We start from the raw sequence: 16,800 nt of genomic DNA on the forward strand, positions 1-16,800 counted from the left end.
GGCATCTGCAACTGCGAACGAAAAGATAGAGGCTGTAAAGGATTGGCCAAGACCACAGAACCTACATGAATTGAGAAGTTTCCTTGGGCTGTGCACATATTACCGCCGATTTGTACCAAATTTTTCCAGCGTAGCCCATAGCCTCCATGAGCTTACAAGAAAAAATTAAGCTTTTGAATGGAAGAAGGAGCAAGAAGTGGCTTTCCAAACATTGAAGGAGCGTTTGTGCACTGCCCCAATGTTAGCATATCCGATTCCAGAAGCAACGTTTATTCCAGATACAGATGCGATCGGATATGCTATAGGAGGCGTTTTATCAGAACTGGTCGATGGACAGGACAAGGTAGTTGCATACTACAGCCGTTCGATTGGAAAAGCAGAGAGGAGCTATTGCGTTACACGGAGAGAGCTGTTGGCATTGGTAGAGTGCATTAAACATTTTCACAAATACCTCTACGGCCAGCGATTCCGCGTCAGGACAGATCACGCAGCGTTGAAATGGCTTCTGCTGTTCCGTAATCCAGAAGGACAATTGGCACGGTGGATCGAGCGGCTACAAAGCTATGACTTTTCCATTGAGCATCGGAAAGGTAGTACCCATGGGAATACCGATGCAATGTCACGAAGACCATGTAGTTTGGAATGCAAGGGCCCAAAACCCGAAGTCATGGCCAGATGAAGCAATATAACTCAGGTGCACCATTTGAAAGGATCGCTATGGATATCGCAGGTCCATTTCCTACTAGAAACTGTGGAAACAAATATGTACTGGTGGTTATGGATTATTTCAGCAAATGGCCAGAGGTATACCCAATCCCAAATCAAGAAGCGGAAACAGTAGCAGAAGTGTTTATATACAATTGGATTGCAAGGTATGGTGTACCAATGAGTTACATTCTGACCAAGGCAGGAATTTCGAATCAGCTGTGTTCCAGGAAATGTGTAAATCATTGGGCATTCGAAAAACACGAACAACTGCATTGCATCCTCAGTCCGATGGTATGGTGGAACGTTTCAATAGAATTTTGCAGGAGCATTTAAGGAAAGCAGTAGACAAGTACCATAAGGAGTGGGATACCCGCATACCATTATTCTTGATGGCTTACCGATCAGCAGTGCATGAAACAACGGGCCAAACCCGGCAAAAGTAATTTTTGGCAATGACCTTCGACTGCCAGCTGATTTGAAGTTTGGGATAGATGCCGATGCGGAGAGAAATGTCAAGAAATCTACTGGTGTCTTGGAAGAAGAGCACGCACAAACGAAACGTATACGCGTGTAAAAAAACACGGCTAATAATTGAATACCGATCGAAATATCTAACCACTAAAACAAGTATTTTTCTGATAAGTCCGTTGTTTCATCAAAAATTAATGACAATGTGTTTACCCGAACATTCAACACTTCCTTTTTAATGCCTCGCAGAAGCAGAAGGAATTAACGTGGAAGAGTATGTCTTTCCTCTTAATGGCGAGGAGACAACAAAAATTGAAGAGAAAAATGAAACATCGCAGACAGTTACGAGCACAGACTTGAACATGATATTGGCTGCAATATCTGCACAAACATCGACAGTAACATCAGTGTCGTCGCAAATGTCATCTCAACTGGAAGAACAGAAGACATATATGGCATCTCAACTAGAATCCCAGGAAAAACTTATAACATCCAAGATGGAAGAACAGAAGACATATATGGCATCCAAGATGGAATCACAGGAGACACGTATTACAGAAATGTCATCTGAAATAACAGCGAAGATTGAAGCAGAAGAGGCACGAATATCCGAAATGTCGGCGCAAATTTCAGCACAGATATCATCGCAGATCTCTGCCCAACTGGAAGAGCTAGAAGGACATATTTCCTCGAAGTTGGAGGCGCAAGATACAAAAATTTTACAGTTTGAAGAAAAGATCGAGACCGAGGTGAATGCTTTGAGAGGACGTATCGAGTAGTTGCAACTAAATCGCCCAGCAGTTTCAACGAGTAATCCAAAGGTAAAAGCACCATCCTTTGGCGTTCTGTTCCATTCCAGATCTTTAAGCTACAATTTGAGAAGACTACAACAGTGAACAACTGGAATACTGAAGATAAAGTTGCTGCACTCTTCGTAGCATTGAAAGGACCAGCTGCCGAAATCTTACAGACTATTACAGAGTACGAACGGAACAGTTATGAAGCATTGATGGCTGCTGTAGAACGTCGATACGGAAGCGAACACAGGAAACAGATATATCAAATAGAATTGCAAAGCCGTTACCAAAAAGCGAATGACACTTTGCATGAGTTTGCTTCGGATGTTGAAAGGTTGGCTCATTTGGCAAATGCGGACGCATCCGTGGAATATACCGAGAGGGTAAAAATCCGGATTTTTATAAATGGCATACGGGACGTCGAAACGAAACGAGCCACATACGCAAACCCAAAGCCAACATTTGCTGAAACGGTTACACATGCATTGACTCAGGAAACTGCCTCCCTATTGAGTAAACCAGCATATAAGGCTCATCGTGTGGAAGTAGAAAGACCAGAGTGGGTAGACACAGTTTTTGAAGCATTGAAGAGTACGCAGCAGAAGAATAATGATGCAGTCAAATGTTTTAAGTGTGGAAAGCCAGGGCACAGTGCGCGTTATTGCAACACCAACTCTAACAGTTCCAACAATGTGGGTGGTCGTAAACGCAGAGCTGAAGGAGATGAGCAAATCTCCAGGTCCACTCAATCGTTAAACTAAAGAGAGTCAGCGGCAAGGGGAGGCAACTGGCCCCCTCAATTGAATGCCCCGTAATCTCTATCTCGCAAATTGGAAGAAGGTCAAGATATCTTACTGTCGGAGGGCATGTGGATGGAAAGGAACGTTTACTGACTGTAGATACGGGTGCATACCATTCCACCATTTGGTCAGATTTAGTCAACAAGAAGATAAGACCATTGCTTGGAGCAAGATTACGTACAGACACGGGAGAGGACACCCAGGTAATTGGAGAAGTAGCAATTGGGAACGTCACGGTACTACGCAATTTTATAGTGGCAGAGTTTGTTGATGAAATCATAATTGGAGTGGACTTCTTAATCGACCAAGGCATCAAGATCGATATGCAAAGCAAGAAGATGCGATATAAGAACATGGATGTGCCACCTAATTTCGGCTACGAGAGAGGCTACAGCAGTAAACGAGTGCTGGTGGAAGAGAGTCAGCAAATACCACCAAAATCAGAAGCAGTCATCTGGGCAAAGGTTGATGGAGATTGTGGGACAAACAAATTGTGGGTTGTCGAGGCAGCAAACAAATGAACGCCGAACATACTTGTAGGAAAAATCCTGGTTATGACAAAACAAGATGGACGTATTCCGGTAAGAGTAGGTATTGATTTTAAGTCACCACTCAAACTGACCAAAGGAGCTATTTTGGGAAGATGCCAAGAGGCTGAAGTAGTTACTAACTGTGAACAGCTCCAGGAACACGTTTGATCTAGTAATACTTATCTTTCTAATGAAATCACGGCATGGACGGAGGGGCTAGAGGAAGCCTATCAGAGTAAGGCAAAACAACTGCTCGTAAAGTACGCGAACATATTTGACCAGGATGGTTCCAAACCAGGCCGCACCAATGTTGTGAAACATCAAATTGACACTGGAGATGTGAGGCCGATCCGTCAAGCTCCACGTAGTGTTCTACTGTCGAATGGGGAGGAATGAGTCAAATCATACAAGAAATGAGCGACAGCGGCATCATCGAACCATCAGCTAGTCCATGGAGCTCACCGGTAGTACTTGTAAAGAAGAAGGATGGAAAAATAAGGTTTTACGTGGACTACCGGAAGTTGAATGACGTTACGAAAAAGGATAGCTACCCATTGCCAAGAATTGACGACACTCTGGATTCGCTCTCTGGTATGAAATGGTTTTCTACACTGACCTTTAAAAGCGGCTACTGGCAAGTGGAAGTGAAGGAGGAATACAAAGAGAAAACAGCCTTCAGTGTCGGTGATGGTCTTTGGCAATTTACAGGGATGCTTTTTGGACTGTGTAATGCACCAGCTACTTTTGAAAGACTAATGGATCAGGTACTGAAAGGACTACATTGGAAAACATGCTTAGTGTACCTAGACGACATCATCGTATTGGGAAAGAACTTCGAAGAACATCTGAAGAACTTGTAGGAGGTTTTCCAAAGAATAGCTGGTGCTGTTCTGAAACTTAGTCCCAAAAAGTGTTCTCTGTTCAAGAAGCAAGTTAGTTACTTGGGTCATAAAGTATCGACGGAGGGCATCTGCACCGCGAATGAAAAGATAGAAGCAGTGAAGAATTGGCCAAGACCACAGAATCTGCATGAATTGAGAAGTTTCCTTGGGCTGTGCACATATTACCGCCGATTTGTACCAAATTTTTCCAGCTTAGCCCATAGTCTCCACGAGCTGACAAGAAAAAATAAAGCTTTTGAATGGAAGAAGGAGCAAGAAGTAGCTTTCCAAACATTGAAAGAGCGTTTGTGCACTGCCCCAATGTTGGCATATCCGATTCCAGAAGCAACGTTTATTCTAGATACAGATGCGATCGGATATGCTATAGGAGGCGTTTTATCAGAACTGGTCGATGGACAGGAGAAGGTAATTGCATATTACAGCCGTTCGATTGGAAAACCAGAGAGGAACTACTGCGTTACGCGGAGAGAGCTGTTGGCATTGGTAGAGTGCATTAAACATTTTCACAAATACGTCTACGGACAGCGATTTCGTGTCCGGACAGATCACGCAGCGTTGAAATGGCTTCTGCAGTTTCGTAATCCAGAAGGACAATTGGCACGGTGGATCGAGCGACTACAAAGCTATGACTTTTCCATTGAGCATCGAAAAGGTAGTACCCATGGAAATGCTGATGCAATGTCACGAAGACCATCTAGTTTGAAATGCAAGCACTGTTCAAAGGCCGAGGCTAAATAGGATATTATAGATGACCGGCTAATGACTATAACGTGTACGGATGAATGCGACAAGGAACAACTAAGAAAGTGTCAGCTAGAAGATACAGATCTGTCACATGTTATGCAAGGGCTCGAACGAAACGAAAGACCAAACAGAGAAGAGATGTCAGCAGAGAGTCCCATTGTGAAGTCATATTGGGCACAGTGGAACAGTTTAGAATTGATATCCGGTTGCTTGCATCGATTATGGGAGAGTGAGGATGGTCAATGCAAGAAGAAACTTATAGTTGTTCCCAGAAAGAGGATTTCTGACGTTCTCAGTGAGCTGCATAATGGTCCAAGCGGAGGTCATCTTGGAATCACGAAGACGCTCGAGAAGATTAAACAGAGATCCTATTGGGTTGGATGCCGTCAGTCGGTCACTGAGTGGATTGCGAACTGCGAAGTTTGCAGTAGAGCGAAAGGGCCCAAACTCGAAATCATGGCCAGATGAAGCAATATAACTCAGGTGCGGCATGTGAAAGGATTGCCATGGATGTTGCAGGTCCATTTCCTACTAGCAACTGCGGAAACAAATATGTACTGGTGGTTATGGATTACTTCAGCAAATGGCCAGAGGTATATTTAATCCAAAATTAAGAAGCGGAAAAAGTAGCAGAAGTGCTTATAAACAATTGGTTTGCAAGGTATGGTGTACCAATGGAGTTACATTCTGACCAAGGCAGGAATTTTGAATCAGCTGTGTTCCAAGAAATGTGCAAGAAGTTGGGCATTCGCAAAACACGGACAACTGCATTGCATCCTCAGTCCGATGGTATGGCGGAACGTTCCAATAGAACATTGGAGGGGCATTTAAGGAAAGTGATAGACAAGTACCATAAGCACTGGGATACACACATATCATTATTCTTGATCGGCAGTACATGAGGCAACGGGCCAAACTCCCGCAAAGTTAATTTTTGGCAATGACCTTCGACTGCCAGCTGATTTGAAGTATGGGATAGATGCCGATGCGGAGAGAAATGTCAAGAAATCCACTGGTGTCTTGGAAGAAGAGCTGAGAGAGATACACGATCTGGTAAGGCAACGAGCAAAGATTGAGTGACAAGATGAAAGCGTGGTACGATAAAGCAATTATTTCGGAAGGGTTTCAGGAGGGAGATTTGGTGCTGTTATACAACCCACAACGAAGAAAAGGTTTGTCCCCGAAATTGCAGTGTAATTGGGAAGGCCCATACAAAGTTGTAAAACGGATCAACGATGTAGTGTACCGCATACAAACCATTGGCAAACCACGAACCAAAATGAAAGTGGTTCGTTTGGAGAGGCTAGCAGCGTTTAGATCGAGAGATTTGTCTGATCGGGACGATCAGACTTAGGTGGAGGGCAGTGTTACGAATATTAGCAAAACTAAGGGGTCCTGTCATCTCTAAGCCGATGCTAAGCAGTGACTTTTATGCACATAACCAAATTAATCATTATGTCTACACATATGTACATACACGCAGCGGAGAAGCAACGCACAACAACATGAATATATCTGAGATACTCCCGAAAGTATGGAATAATTGTGCAAGTATTACTCACAAAAACCCGCGCATGAGCTGTGAGAGAAGCTATAAAAATTGTGCATCTGTAGTTATAGCTGAGAAATTTATAGCAGATAACCAACTAGTAGATTCTGGAAATGGAAGCGCCTAGAAGTTGCGAACGAGAAATCATAGATTATAAAAGGCAGCAACAGTAGAGGCGCGGCAATCAGTTTGATTTAAGAAGCCACCTGGCGAGCAAGAGGAGTGTTATTGTGAAGTACGTTATATTGTGAAGAACTTTAATAAAGGCCATTTTGCATTATGGAATAGTGGAGTTATTTATTCAACAGTTTAGTGATTCGAACTTAGCAGAAGGTAGCAAATAAGAGGATTTGCAGTAAATTCGTTACAATAAATTTTTTCGAAAAATCACACAGAATATCCGCAGTCATTGTTTACGAATTTAAGGGCAAATTAATGGTGATTTATAACCATAAAGCCATAACCAGATAAAACAGCTGATCACACCTACCTAATGGAAATCAATGTAATCGAGTTAGCGTTATGGTATGGCGCCATTAATCGACTACATTGATTTCGATAAGGTAGGTTCGAACAGCTGTTTTATCTGGTTATGGCTTTATGGTTATAAGTCACCATTAATTGGCTCTTTAGAAGCAATGAGAATGGCAAATGCGAACGTGTATGAAATGTAATGTCAAAACGTATATGCACATGGTTGTATTTATATGCACGAAAATTCTTTAAAAACCCATGAAATTGTTAAAATTAAGTTGAAAAAAAAAATGATAAAAACTTTAATATAAATAAAAAGATTATTTTAATAACAACAAAAACGCTTTATATATTCTATGTATACATCAATTGGTACGGATTATCTTACTTTAAAATTTAAGCTAAATAATCTAAAGTTTTTTTTTTGAAACTGAGTCGAGAACTGTGCGTCAGCTGGATTCGATTCGATTTTTTTAAGAATCGATTTTTCGATTCAATTCTAGAAAAAAATCGATTTAATCGATTAAATCAAACAAAACAAAGTTTTTTAAATTTTGCTTATTCTTTGTAACAGTGTACTTGCTTACGTACTTAACCATTTACACGATTTTTCCCGACTAATAAAGCTTTCTCGTTTCGTTGCCTGCCGACAAAATTAGAAGCATCAAGGAATGCCACATTGGTCTTCACTTGATCCTTTCATTGGATTGAGATAATTAGTATAGTCTTTACCGAAATGTCATACTTTTTGCGCTTTTTTGAATCTTTTGTTTCCAAATGTAGAGAAACCAACCTTGGGAGCATTAACCAATACACTTTCTTTTGACGAAATTTCATAAAAATTGCCACTTCTGTTTTTTGTTTGCTGCTGTCTATGTCGTAAAAACTATTGATTTTATATATTTGTTAAAAGTGTGTTTCTTAATGTTACTCGTTAAGGCAAAACTTACCGAGGATCCAAGTATTGTGTAAAATATCTGAATTCGTTATCTTCGACAATCCTAAAGGGTTGCATATCTGTGGCAATCATTATAATCAAAGCACAATCCAGTTGTTATTTTTCGCTCATCTACAGACTGAGACTTCCTTATGTTGTTGTTATTAGGCTCAAAAAAGGATTCTATAAGAGCTGTTGATAAAGATATTTCCATCAACGTTGGATGTGACCCCTTCAAGTGCTTTAACAAATTGGTTGTATTCCCACATGTTTTGCAAGTTTTCCCGTACGATTTGCATTTCGCAGAATCGCTCTGCACTTGACTAAAATACTTCCAGACAAAAGATCTGCGAATCTTTGGATTACTTATAAGATTGAATTCCCTTTCAGTCACTTTCAATTGGCTTACTAGAATCTAAAACTATGGTATTATGCCCCTATTACGGTATACAACTCAAGTTATGCCCCTATTACCGTTTACAACTCAACTCTGGTTGAGTTGAAATTTCGCAATTTGGTATTCCAGATTACAACTCAACCTGTCAAAAAAATGTCGGTTGAGTTGTCTAGTCTAACAACTTTTTGTGGCATTACCGTTTACAACCTTGTGTTAGTGTAGTTGTCAAAGATGTCAAAATCTTACAACTGATTACTAGCAGTTGTCTCATACAATTTTGCAGTTGTTTTAAAAAAGGTAACATTTTACAAGACGGCTCACCACCTAATTTTTAACAAAAATTTTCAAAGTGGTATCAAAAGACATGTTTCGACCTCCGATTTAAGAATCCGAAAAGGCAAATTTAAAATGTAATTTCTGTCATATCATTTCGGTTCAAATTTTCATGTGGTTGTATTTTGCAAGATTTTTTGTACACACTAATGCAGAAAGGCGTTGGACCCCCCCCCCCCAGGGTTATTTTTACAAATCGCGGCCAAAGGCCGCCAACACCAAAAGATGTTCTGTGCAAAAAACTGTGGATCGGGCCTTTTATTTCGGACCCTCGGGCCATTTTGTGGGTTTTTGTAAATATTTTTCAATTGTTTTTGTTAATAAACCATGAGCACTTGGGAATGTCAAACAAAGTAATTGACAATAAACAAAAATCCAGCATTATCAGTGATTTGCACCAGATGGCGCAACACTGAATAAATATATTTGGTAAAAAGGAATAGAAGTAGCAAATTTGCCAGTCAAACAAACCACCGCATTATAGCTAAATGGTTAGCGCAGCATGCCTAAAGCGTACTGATGATGAAGGCTTAGCACCCTTCGAAATGGATCTATCTGCGCAGCTATGGCAGGTTGTCTGAAAAATTTTCTACTTACTATTCCAAAAACAAAATACAATTTTTCAAATTTAGAAAAATTAAAAAATAACAATAATTAGAAAAAAAATTATTGTTCTGGCCTTGAGATCGAATCGAACCTTGAATCGTAATTATTTTTCGACAGAAATAAAATTTTTAATTTCCGATTTCGAATCATAAAAACGGAGATCGAAACGCGTCTTTTGATACTACCTTTGACAAGAGTTAGATGGTGCACGGGTTCATAAAACGTTACCAAAAAAAAAAAACCAAAAATTTAAACCCGGTAGTTTAACCTTTTTTAATCAAACAATAATCAACAATTTTCTACACATTTATAGGAAAAACAACGTTTAAACGAAGGATTACATTGAATAACTTTTTAACTTTATGGAGCGACATTCCGAAGTTGTACGAGGCTGACCGCAGTTCGGATGCAGCCAATATAGGTGAAATTATGCGAACGTGAGTCCCATTGATACTCTTCACTACTCCTGGAAATCCTATTTTCGACTAAAATACAATTTTTGCTGTTTGGGTTTTTATCCACTTCGCACAAATATGCTCCTCAATAATATCTAAAACCAGTCCAACACCAAAATCATTTCAACAGCATTTTTGACAGCTGCCATCAGCAAGGAATCTGAGTGTGGCGCATAATTTTAAAATAGGGGTAAAGCCTAATTCTATTTTATAATGGCGAAAATGTTGGTGAATGACATGTCGCGAATACGGAAAACATTCGCGTGATCATTCCAATCCCTTGGAGCTACCTAGCACCAAGTAAGGAGATGTTTAATTGACAAATGATGAGCTTGAAATGAAGTTATTTTGCAGATTTGAAAGGAAGCATTTTGCTCATTACTAAACAAAATTAAGGACCATTTCCACAAACGCTTTCGAGGGAAGGCTGTACCCCTATTTTAAAATTATGCGCTACACTCAGATTCCTTGCTGATGGCAGCTATCAAAAATGCCGTGGAAATAATTTTAGTGTTGGACTGGATTTAGATATTATTGCGGAGCATATTTGTGCGAAGTAGATTAAACCCAAAGAGCAAAAGTTGTATTTTACTCTAAAACAGGATTCCCAGGAGTAATGATTAGTATCTACGGGACTCATGTTCGCATTATTTCACCTATTTTGGCTGCATCCGAACTATTTTGGCTGCAGCCTCGCCCAACTTCGGAATGTCGCTCCATAAAGTCAGACAGTTATTCAATGCAATCCTTCGTTTAAACGTTGTTTTTTTTTTTTGGAAATGTGTACAAAATTGTTCATTATTGTTTAATTAAAAAATATTTAACTACCGGCTTTCAATTTTTTGTTTTTTTTCGGTAACGTTTTATGACTCTTATCAAAGGTGGTATCAAAAGACGCGTTTCGTTTTTAGGATTCGAAAGCGGAAATTAAAAATTTTATTTCCGACGAAAAATATTTACAAAAAACCACAAAATGGTCCGAGGCTCCGAAATATGAGGCCCGATCCATAGTTTCTTTGCACAAAACACCTTTCTGCGTTGGCGGCCTTTGGCCGCGATTTGTAAAAATTACCCGGGGTGGGTTCAACAACTTTCTGCATTGGTGTGTACAAAAAATCTGGCAAAATACAACAACCACATGAAAGTTTGAACCGAAATGATATGACAGAAATGAAATTTTTAATTTTTGCTTTCGGATTCTAAAAACGGAGGTCGAAACGTGGCTTCTGATACCAACTTTGAAAATTTTTGTTAAAAATTATGTGGTGAACCGTCTTCTAAAACGTAACATTTTTTAAAAACAACTGCAAAATTGTATGAGACAACTGCTACTAATCAGTTGTAAGATTTTGACGTCTTTGACAACTACAACACAAGGTTGTAAATGGTAATGCCACAAAAAGTTGTTAGACTGGACCACCATGATGGAAAAGAGAAGGTGGCGCATTGAGCATGTAAACATTAGTTCAGTTGTTTTTTATGAGCAATTTTTACGTAATTTTCCTTTAGCTCTTATTTTTTTCTCTCTTTCTTTCATTCGCTGAAGCAGTCAAGTGTGACGTAGATGCGCAGAGCGAAGCAATTTTGAACTCGTGAATGCACAATGTTCTGTACATAGATGAATGGATTTGCAACTCTTTGTTTCGAGAGAGCGCTGTCAAAATGCACATTTTTTATAACATTTATCAATGATGCCACTCCAAACAAAAATTAATAGATCTGAAAATGGGGATTTTTGACATACATTTCGGCGATTATAGTTTCAATCATTTAATAAAATGATAGTCGTCAAATATTAATTTCTTTGAACTTTTTTTACAATAATACGACTAGTTAGAGTTAAATATAAACAAATCTAAGTAAAAGTAACATTTCGATTAAATTATTTAGTCAAATATTTTAACTTCATTTAACTCGCAGTGAAAACCATATATCCTTTTGAAATTTCAGTAAATCGGACCTATGATATAATAATTAACATTATTTAATGGATAGGGCTTATCCTACATGTCTGGCGTTCCAGGTTCTGTGATCAAAATGGACTGGTTGCATCGGGAGTTCATATTTACAAAACCTGTTTTTAGTGATAACTTTTGAATGGTAAATAATATTTACCCTCCGTTTTCGAACTAATAATACTTACACTAAAACAAGTATTTTTATCCTTTTTCCCATAATTTTTGAACGCTATTCTACAGTTATAGGTCAAACTAAAGTTTTCCAAAATTTTTGGCACGTTTTTCGTTTTGGCTGGCACATTTTTTGTTCTGGCACCCGCTTCAGCTGGCGCGAGGGATTTATCTGTGATTGTTGCCAGCAACAACTAGAAGATAAATCCCTCGTGAGAGCGAAAATATGAGAGCATAAACAAAAGATTCGTATCAATCTAATCTATGGTTCTGTATGTGATTTGTGCTGGACCACAAATCACTTACACAGGTTGCGCATTCACGAGATCAAAATTGCTTCGTTCTGTGCATCGACGTCATACTTGAGCGAATGAAAGGAGAGAAAAAACAAGAACTAAAGGAAAATTACGTAAAAATTGCCCATAAAACCCCGACACATAAGCACTTTTTCATATAGATGAGTTTAACACAAGCTATGCATTATGAGTAGATTGCACGCATTTTTATGGAGAACGGTATAGTGAGCAACACTGGCGCCATCTGATATTGAAAAGTAGCCATCTCCCAAATTTTGTTACAAGCAAAGCATAAGAAGGAGAATGTGACATTTGCTTTCGTTAAGGGTGTTGACACACTTTGCAAGTGAATTTCTTTTTCCCACTAGTTGGTAAATTTTCTAACATTTTTCGCAAGTAAAAACTGTAATATATCATAAATACGACACAAAATTTGGAGGCAAGTATCTTTGTTGTATAGGGATAATGTTTATACCAGTGCTTTGCGAAATTTTTTATATGAATGGGCAAGGCGAAATAAACTTCAATTACCAAGTCTAAAGTTCTTTCATATTTGCAAGTGCAACATCTTGGTTGATTGTGGCGATGTTATTGGAATGCATAAGCTTGTGTTAGACGCATCTTTATGAAAAATGTCATTGTGTCACGGCCTTTGAAAACAGCTGATCTAATGTTTACATGCGCAATGCGCAATCTTCTCTTTCGTGATTTGTGGACTGGACAACTCAACCAACATTTTTTTTGACAGGTTGAGTTGTAATCTGTAATACCAAATTGCGAAATTTCAACTCAACCAGAGTTCATTGTGAATGATAACAAAGTGTGATATCTTCTGCATAGACGTCAAAATTCCAAAGTGATTGGATCAGCTGATTTGTAATAGACTATCACTGGCTCATTCTGTATCTCTTTCTATCACCCGGTGAAGATAGCCGCCGCCATATTGAACACCCAGTCAAAACGCTAAAAAGTAGCCATATTGAACATCCTGTCAGCCAGTTGCCAGATAAGATATCACACTTAGTTATCATTCACAATGCTGCAGACATTGGTGCTTTATCGGTAACCGTATCGGTAACTTTATAACAGCTGATTCGACCAACCTTAAGGAAATCAATGCAATCGATTATTGGTGCCGCTAAGGTCGTAACCATTGTAAACTTTACCAAGTAGCGCAACTAACAGCTGATCGCTGAAAATTTGCACACACACACAAACATCACTAATGGCCATATTACGGAAATCTTAGGAAAATTGAAGTTAGATTTTTAAACAGACATAAAATGTTATAATTTTGGAATATATAGCATCTAGGACACCTTAATTGCAGTAATTGAAAGAAAATGTTTGCTTATACTCAAGTATTTAATTATTTTTTCTAAATTTATCTTTAATATTGATGCAATGATTGATCCAATGCAACCCTGGTCTTCCTACTGTTCTTCATTCCACCCCATTCGAGTGCCTATTTTCACGGCCTGCGAGTGCCTTCCACTCTATTCGCAACATAACCTCGAATTAAGCTGCCAAACTATATAGTAAACAATGGTCGTAACCGTATCGTAGCCAACCAATTGGATTTTGGTTTAAGCTGGAAACATTGGTGTTTTATCGGTAACCGTATCGGTAACCTAATAACAGCTGAATCGACCAACCTTATGAGAATCAATGCAATCGATTAATGGTGCCGCTAAGGTCGTAACCGTATCGTAGCCAACCAATTGGGTTTTGGTTTACCGTCGTAACGATAAACAGCTGATTACGTTAGGGATACGGATACAGCGATACGACATACGGCACCAATGACTCCGGCTTTAAGCTGGAGACATTGGTGCTTTATCGGTAACCGTATCGGTAACCTTATAACAGCTGATTCGACCAACCTTATGAGAATCAATGCAATCGATTATTGGTGCCGCTAAGGTCGTAACCGTATCGTAGCCAACCTATTGGGTTTTGGTTTACCGTCGTAACGATAAACAGCTGATTACGTTAGGGATACGGATACAGCGATACGACATATGGCACCAATGACTCCGGCTTTAGTTATCATTCACAATGCCAGAGTTGAGCTGTAAACGATAATAGGGGCATTAATTTCATACTGAACACAATATCATACCACAAAATAGATAAACACATGTTCAATATATTGCTTACCAGAAGTGCGAAGAAATTCCTTCATCTTTCTCCTTTCTCTCGAAGCCACCAACAAGCTGAATTTATAAAAACAAAATTACAGAATATGTACATATTTCCTCAAGCATCCCTAAAGTATATAATGATGAAAACTTCGATGCCTAAAGAATCGAACGATTAAAAAAAAATCGATTCTACATTTCTAAAAAAAGATCGATTAAATCGATTAAGAATCGAACCGAAATCCAGCTCTACGGAATTGCTTTTGTTGTGGTGTGTGTTCTTGTTTAATTTTTCACAGTAAATTTAGGTAAATAAAGCTAATTACGAAGTTATTTAATGAAATATCTTGATTAATTAATATAGGGAGTTAACTTTACGAAAACCTGTCATTAATGGTACCAAATCAATTCTGCACAAAATATATTTCGTGTTTGTATCTGTTTTCATTTAATTTTTCTCTACTCTATATTCCACATCTTATGCTTATACTTTTGTTTGTGTGTAAAGTATATCAAATCGTTAAATAAAAACAGTCCAGTGTATTTTTTTAAACTTGCTTGGATAACACTTATGGTAAAAGAATCCGTTTGTTACGATCAAGGAATAGTTCCTCTAAAAGTAGGTATAACGTTGTGTAACTATGTACGTATAATCTGTGGTTATTCGAGTGTGTACTATGCACATTGTCTATACATAAATAATGTGTATACATAGCATAAAGGCTGAGTTTCCTCCCATACAGGTCGTCAATGTGCACGAGAGGCTGAAACCTAACGACCTAGATCAATAATCCGAAAGGGAAGATAACTTTTTTTACCCGTTCAAAAGATATTAACGAAAAACCGAAAAAAGACCAGCGGGTACTTCCGAAACCGGGGGTGGGGTCCATAGTATTTTTAAGCAGAACACTTTTCTGCGTTGGCGGCCTTCGGCCGCGTTTATAAAAAATAACCCTGGGCTTGCCATGCCAAGTCCGGGTGTGTGGTATTAGGAGTTTTCATTGGTACGGTCGCGACAATTGTGGGTAATTCTTTACTTTAGCTCACAACTGCTAAAACTCGTCCGTCCAAAAATATCCGGAGAGGTGTCAAAATCGCGTCTTGATCCATGGACCACGAATCCCAAAGCGGATATTAAACATTTTATTTCTGTCAAAAGAAATGTCCGAAAAATGCCCCCGGAGCGCTCCGAAACCCGGGGTGGGATCCATAGTTTTGCGCATAACACCTTTCTGCATTGGCGGCCTTCGGTCGCGCTTATAAAAATTACCCTGGGTGGGTCCAACACCGGTTTGGAGACCAAAACCATATACGCACAAAACACTTTTACCCACAGGTTTTCTTGCGGGTACTACAAAATCATCAAAATTACAACAACCACATACAAATTTTCGATTTTGTTTGCAAATATCTCCGAAAAGAAATAAAATTTCCAATTTCCGCTTTCGTATTCGTGATCTTGGGTCCAAAGCGCGTCTTTTGACACCTCTCCCGATATTTTTGGACGAGTTGTAGCAGTTGTAAGCTAAAGTAAAGGATTACCCAATTGTGTGTAAAACTGGTGCAATTTCAAAGAAAACTGCCAAGTACAGATAAAATTATAACACGCACAAAATACTGCAAAAACTAAAGAAAATATGGTAATAGTCGCCAATTACTAGTAAGCGGGTTAGGGGGCTTAGAATATACCTGCGGTAGGTATACCTGTCGTAAGGGGGGCCTAAAATACCAAATTGATTCAAGGGGTTGTGTTGTTGTTGTAGCGACAAGGGCAACAACAACAACATGGGGTTGTGTAGCGCAACCCGTTGAAATGGTTGCCAGCGCAATATATAGCTTCTCCAACCCAAATCTTAACCACACCTACCTGTGGCGAATCCTGTTTCTTTAACAGCCGAGGCTCTGGCGACCCCAAATTCCTTATGGATCTAGGGGTGGGAGGGCGATATGGGTTAGAAGGTTTCATGTGATCATACCAAATCGTTCTCGAGATGGTCGGGATAGTACATACCTTGTTGTTGTTGTTACCGAAACGTACCGGATCTGCATCCGGCAAAGGACCATCAACATAGATAACACTCCCCATAGAACCCAGGAAAACAAAAATGTTGAGTTGGTTAAAAGATATTAACAAAAACCGAAAAATTACGCAGGGTCCCTCCGAAACTGGGGTGTGATTCATAATATTTTTGCGCAGAACACCTTTCTGCGTTGGTGGCCTTCGGTCGCGGTTATAAAAAATTACCCTGGCCGGTCCACCATTGGGGTAGGATGAGAATTAAAACCGTGCAAAGTCGCTTTGTACAAAAAATTTGTTTCTGTGTACAACTATATTACAAAAACCACATAAAAAAGTTTCAATTTCTTTTGCAAATATCTCATTACAGAAGCAAAATTTTTATATCCGTTTTCGGATTTGCGGTCCTGTGTCTAAAACGTGTCTTTTGCCACCCCTCCCGATATTTGTGGACGTGTATTAAGTGTGTCATGCTGTTGTTGTTGTAGCAGTGTCACTGAAAAGACAGTCCTTGGTC

The 16,800-nt window shown here is 39.2% G+C and overlaps 1 protein-coding gene across 4 annotated transcripts in view; it reads left to right on the forward strand.

Annotated features, from left to right (window-relative positions):
- Positions 1 to 14,498: 14,498 nt before the first annotated feature.
- Positions 14,499 to 16,800, forward strand: part of LOC137248357 (homeobox protein extradenticle) — a 50,197-nt gene continuing 47,895 nt past the window's right edge. The window contains exon 1 of one of the 4 annotated variants that reach the window (XM_067779227.1): positions 14,499 to 14,574. The gene's annotated coding sequence lies outside the window, so the exon portion shown is untranslated. Of the gene's footprint in view, positions 14,663 to 14,726; positions 14,886 to 16,800 lie in introns of those variants that run through there. The other 3 variants (XM_067779226.1, XM_067779231.1, XM_067779228.1) reach the window with 3 other exon arrangements.

This window comes from Eurosta solidaginis, chromosome 4 (assembly GCF_040869045.1).
Source record: "Eurosta solidaginis isolate ZX-2024a chromosome 4, ASM4086904v1, whole genome shotgun sequence".
NCBI lineage: Eukaryota > Metazoa > Arthropoda > Insecta > Diptera > Tephritidae > Eurosta > Eurosta solidaginis.